This window comes from Morone saxatilis, unplaced genomic scaffold, assembly GCF_004916995.1.
Source record: "Morone saxatilis isolate NCDOM2014 unplaced genomic scaffold, NCSU_SB_2.0 Contig22, whole genome shotgun sequence".
Taxonomy (NCBI): Eukaryota; Metazoa; Chordata; class Actinopteri; family Moronidae; genus Morone; species Morone saxatilis.
Genome location: NW_023339785.1, coordinates 18983342 through 18989517, shown reverse-complemented (window position 1 = coordinate 18989517; position 6176 = coordinate 18983342). Strand labels below are relative to the sequence as shown.

The 6176-nt window shown below is 40.2% G+C and overlaps 1 protein-coding gene across 1 annotated transcript in view; it reads left to right on the top strand.

Annotated features, from left to right (window-relative positions):
* The window catches only part of stc2a (stanniocalcin 2a), a 6936-nt gene extending 4349 nt beyond the window's left edge, over positions 1 to 2587 (top strand). The window contains exon 5 of the mRNA XM_035669401.1: positions 28 to 2587. The gene's annotated coding sequence lies outside the window, so the exon portion shown is untranslated. The remainder of the gene's footprint in view (positions 1 to 27) is intronic.
* The last annotated feature ends 3589 nt before the right edge of the window (positions 2588 to 6176 follow it).

The following is a 6176-nucleotide window of genomic DNA, read 5'->3' as shown; positions in this document are numbered from 1 at the left end:
ACACACACACACGCACACACTCTTCTCCACACACACACACACACACACACACACACAAACTCCTCTCCACACACACACACACACACAAATTCCCAAACAGACTGAGCAGAAGGAAACAAGCCCCGACCTTTCCTGTCCTTATTCCGCCCTCTCCAGTCATTCCAGCAGTCCCACATGGTAAACTTGCAGGGTAATTGTGGTGTAGCTTGTACCGTTATGCCAGACTGTAGGCCACAATTTTTTTTAAATTGAATAATAATTGTTATTACCATGATTATTTCAACTGTTAGAACTATTTTGGCTCTAATATAGCATTTCTCAAATCATACTTACTGTAAGATTTGATTATATTTGTATTATTTATTTTATTCTTTATGCAATGTTGAAATATCAAAATGTACATAGAAATATACTTATCTATATTTATATAAACATGTATAAATATAGTTACAATATGCAATACTGATATACTATAGATGACAATAGTATATGGTGAGCTGTCTGTTGTTCTATTCACAGTATTGCAACCATCACACATTGGTCTGTAGATATGTAACATACACCATTTGTTGTTTCAGTGGGAATGTGTATTATAATTATAGATACTTGATGATTAAATACAAATTGTACAGGTTTCAAGTCCAGTTCTGGCACATATGAATTGTAGTGCATGATGGCCACGAAGCCAACAAACTTGTGCATTCTTAAAGTGAAAATCCATTTTAAAGAGGATGCAAATGTAATACTATGAATATGGACAGTTATTTCACACTTGTATGTATTAATAGGTCTCTCACAAAGCTAGAAGTAAGAGAGCCGATACTGATCTCTGATGTCATCAACCACCGCTGTCTGGGCAGCAATGAATGGGAGACTGCAGACACAGTTTTATGGACTCTTATTAGTGCAACTCTGACATGTGTCTCATTTGGATGCAGAATCACTCTCATTCACTCTCGTTAATAGAGCCTCAGAAACTGTGTCTCAGTGACATTACAGATTGTCTTATATGTTTATAGCTTCAGGAGACATTATTGTTCTTGTTCACAAATAATAACTAAAACTGTCTGATGTTACACATTCTCTTTGAGTTGCTTTTCCATCCAGCTATCAGTGAACTGCAGCGAAGAGAGGATGCAATCAAGTTTTGATGCTAAGTCCTTTTCAAATGTAAAATCACACACATCAAGGTGCCTAAACTTGTTATTGTCCACAGTGACCGCTTCTCTGTGATTTAAATGAATGGATGATACTGTGTCATGGGGTGATTTAATGTTAAGATATTTTTTGATGATGTTGAGCCACAAAAGTCTTAGATTTTGCACTTTGGATGATTGTCAGTTTGTGTTGGACTGATGCAGGTTAAGAAAGAAGACCAGGCTACCGGAGCAGTTGCCCTTACTATCTAGGATATGTCATTGGTTTTTCTTATCAACTACAGCATTAAGTCCTGTATCCTCCACATGCTCCTTAGGACCAGACTGAGCCTCTTCTTTAGAAGAGCAATGTTACTCTTTTGTGGTGTCCCAGTGGGCAGGAAAGAGGCTTGACAGAAACCCTCCAGATCTCTGGCCCTTCTAAATTAGCCCTTATTCCTCTCTGGTCCCTTACCTAGGTCAGGAGAGACATGAAGGCCTGTTATTCTACCCGTTAGAGCCGCAGGCAACGCAGCGAGGACCCAGGAACTGGGTTAAGTCCACACACGGGGGCTCTGGCGCTGTTATTCTAAATGTTATATTTACCGAGGCCACCAGAGAATTCCTCTGGGCCGCAGCCAAGAGCCAGCAACACAGAGAGGCAGAGAGGAGTGGAAGCAAGAAGGAAAGAGACATGCTCAACTTTTTTTTTTTTTTAATGGGATAATTCACTCTGTCTTTACTTCTCCTAGTACTCTTCTTCTCTTCCTCCTTTAGGTCACAGACACAGGCTTTTGACCATTTCAGGCCAGTCACATGCTTTAGCTGTGGAAGTGCAGTTTGTGAGCACACTACACCACATGCTGGGGAGCGATTGGTGCAAAAAGACGACATGCTCAGATTTTGTGGCTCAGTTAAGGTTTTTTTTTTCACTCCCTGCCCCTGATGTACTTACATTAAGATAATGCTTATTCTCCCAATCATTTAGAGACTATTATAAGCTCGAAGGGTTTGAATTATCAGTGAGGGTTTGAGGCTTTTCTTTTTTTATTCTGTTGTGGAAGTTGGGATTCCTGTGACATCCCGGCACGAGACATAAGCTAATCCTATTGAGAATGTACTGTATGTGTGTAAAGTGACAATCTGTTTCAGCTCTCTGTCATTTGGTTTGATATGGCTTTTTGTAATAATGTAGTGGCTTGAATGGCTGTTATTTATGTGTTCGGAGGAAAATAAAACTAACCACGTTTCCTGTATTGTTAGTGCTCCATCACCACATTACGTGTTTTCCTCTGTTAAGCACAAGGTCTCTGCGTTCACTGTTGAAAATACAGAACATGGTCTAGACATTTGTAACTCACCTGTAAGACATTGGGCATATGATCCTATAAATATCTTTGGACTCATGAAGTCAGATGTATCTTGTTATCATTAAAATATGTTTGTCTGTATTTTGTACATGTTGTGTCTGTCAATATAATTGTATTTATATTGAAGTAGTACAAAATTATGACATAAACAGCACGACAAGGACTCGCGTGGTGCAGAAAGAAAATGCAGAATTACTGTAATACAAGAGGACAAAACTTTAAGTGGTAAGGCATTCAACGAGCTCTGAGCAGGTTAGCAGAGAAGGCCTCGTCGTCTCAGGTATACACACAAGTTAAGAGACACCCTACTCTTGTTTGACTTGCCGCCTCCTTTCTGACAGTGAAATACGGGCTGTGTTTAAAGTTTCAAGGACTGGAAATATCCTCCCTATTGAAAGACCTAAACATTTACGTCAGCGGCTCTGGATTGTACGCAATGCATGGGGTGTGTTCAGGGTGTCAGTTTTTATGACTTGTCCCAACAGTGTACATTGCCTCACTAAACATTTAGACAGTGCTCTGATTTGAAAGTTAGACGTCCAACTGCTGTTTTGGAGCTTTAAGTCCTTCTTGAGTCAAGTTAAGTACACTGAGGTGCATTGGCACCGGCCATATATGGGAATTGGACACACAAATCGTGGCCCTCATTTTATTTGTTTTCAGTTACTACAGTGTGACAGGTAAGAAGGATGGCTACATGTCATGTCCTGACAGATCATACAGCTCCTGTAATATCAGCACCTCTGCAGTTCAATGTAAAGTGGCCTTGCACATTCTGCCACAGCTTTTAACAAGTCATCTTTCAAAGTGTGCAGTAATACTAAATGACCACTGGATGGTGACATCTCTCTTTTTATTGCTGTAAAGGCAGGTGGTGGGAGCAGGTGCAAGTATTAGAATTTTAATAGGGTTGAGTTGAGTTATTTGACTTAAGCTACACGTGCTTTTCAAGCTTAAGTGAAAAGTTGGGTAGAGTATTTGATGTCTCAGACTTTAATTTGAAATGAAATATGAATGTAAAGTATCTTAACTTCCTGTTATGATCCTTTCTCTTGTATTACAGGAAGCACACAAGAACAGTATGTCCCCCAGACAACCTAATGAGGAACAACAGATGCATTTATATTATGTTTTGATGTGTGACTCCAGAGATAAAGTTGAGTTTCATCATCATTACGATACACAGCCTGTGCAAACATGTGTGTAATATCTTCTGCGGCTCTGGTGCAGCTTTCCAAAGTAAAAAATTACTCTGATGATTTCACATGTTATGTTAGTTTGGTCTTGATCTTTTTAACAGAAAGCCTGTGTTACAAACTGGAAAAGGTTTTTTTTTCATTAGACCTTCATAGGTCTACAATAGGCCGGGATGGTCTCATTAAAAGACACTTTTTGGAGTGACCAGATTAAGATTTAAAAATCACAATATATTATTTGACCATCTGTTTCTTGTGTTTTCTTCTCTATGGAATACAAAATTGCTGCCCTTTAACTTGGTTTGCTATTATATTCCATAAATTATAAACAAAATATGTCTCAAACTGCTTAGATAGATATGACACTGCATCTTGCTCCATCTGCACTTATCTTTACATTAAAATTAATTTCTAAATATGTTGGCATGTTGCACAAGTTAGAATTACTACAATAAATGATCCTCTGCAGTGTAGAGAGCGAGTGAAATATGTCTACATGAATATACTTTTTTTCCCTTGGTCTCCCCTGCACGCAGATGGAAAAGGCAGTGCGAGCTACATGCCAACACTAAACAGTATTCTGACATCGTCGCCTGTGCACAGTCAGTGTCACACTATAGTCAGGAAGCTGATAAGCAAGGCCACAGGGTGAAGTGTGCTAGATTCCCTGGGACTACAGTGCGTGGGATAAATTGTGCTGTGTCACACTTAGCTTGCAACAATACATTGAGTCTGAGATGGACGACCTCCTGGCCAAACAATGGGCTGGTGGCTGGACCAGAAATCTCCCAGCTTGCATTGTTGGTATGGCAACGAAGCCCTATCAATATGGAGGCAGCAGTTATCACATCTGAGAGGAGGCTAAACAGCGGAGAGAGAGAGACTGCGCCTCTGAACAGAGAAACCTGAGATAGTCAGCCTCGGGTGCTTTGTGAACATCTATCCGGGCTCCAGTGTGAACTGATGAATTAATGACTGGCTGCCTAAGTTCCATGGATGAATCATTTAGGAACCATCTAGGATGAATGAGTGCACCTCACGTCTGTCTCATGTTGGGCACCAGGAAGATGAATGTCCTATATTTACCTCAAGTTGGTACAACGGAAATGTAATATACTATGCACTGAATAATCATGTGTACCTGTTTAGCTGTATAAAATGAGTGGAACCTTAGCAGCGAGGCTCAGTTTCATTAGGGAATACAGAGTGTGTTGCTCTCAAGGAAAGAAAACGCTGACACAACTCACTGTGCTCGAGTTACTGTCAGCCTCCAAAGACCTAAAGCAGACAGCAGCATGCACAAGATGGTGGCTCCCAACACGCGTTCAAACACACAAATTTACACACGCTGTACACATCCCCGTGGTATTAAATCAACAGAGTGCCATAGCAACCAATGGCTCACTCAATTGGTAGATACCAGGCCTGAGAATATCTAGCAAACACCTGGATCAGCAGTCAGTTTATCTTGATCTTCTGGTTTCTTCTTAAAAATAACAGTTGTTAAACCACCCCCAACAGGCCCTGCAGCACATGGGAGTGGGGTGGGGTCATGTGTGCTACTACCACAGGATACAAATGAAGGGTGGGTCTGCCTTGGGGGACTGGAACATTGTGTTAACAAGACTAACTCAACAAGCAAGCAGTACATAATACTCTGAAAGACTGGGGTGGAAAGTAAATAAAATTTAGGAGCTCTTTTGGGTCCTTTTTCACTTTTTTTTTTGTGCATTGTAAAACCAGTAAGTCTACCTTTTATTTAAGTTACATTGGGATTGTTTTCATACTGTTTATAGAAAAGAACTCACCCAGCAGCCTACAGCTGTGGTGTTATGGCACATGAAGATACTTGAATTTGCTTTGAAAACTCCTTTCCTTCTTAAGGCAGCCTTTGCTAATGTTTTAAGACAAAATGGCCAACAATCACAACAGCATTACTGAACTGCACAGGAATTTGTTGTTCGAGTATTTATATTAAATTGCATTTAGTCAAGACTCCACACATGCCCTTTTATAGTGACCACAATTAGCTGTGTGACATTTACCAGAACTGTTGAACAGAGTCTCTTTTGCTTGACTAGCTTTGACACAAGTCATTTTACTCCCACTTTAATGGGTGAGTAACAGGAGTACTTCTAATGAAATTCTCCCCTCCTGGTGAATGGTCATTATGGTTTTAATGAGTAGTTTCAGAACACAGATACGCACATCTAACCTATGTCAAGTTCTGGCTTTCACCTCCACATTGCCATATATTCGTATTCTACTAAGTGAAGGTATGATGTGGTGGTATGATCAGAGCCCAGCACAGATCTGAGCAAAGTAAAATGAATCAAGCTCTCTCGCTCGATTACGTGCTGAAAATAGAAGCAGCTTATTTTAATGAGATTGCTATGCAGTACTTTGCCGAGGACTCGGGTTGTAACGGTCTAACAAAATCCAACAAAAGGATCTATCTATCTCTCTATCTATCT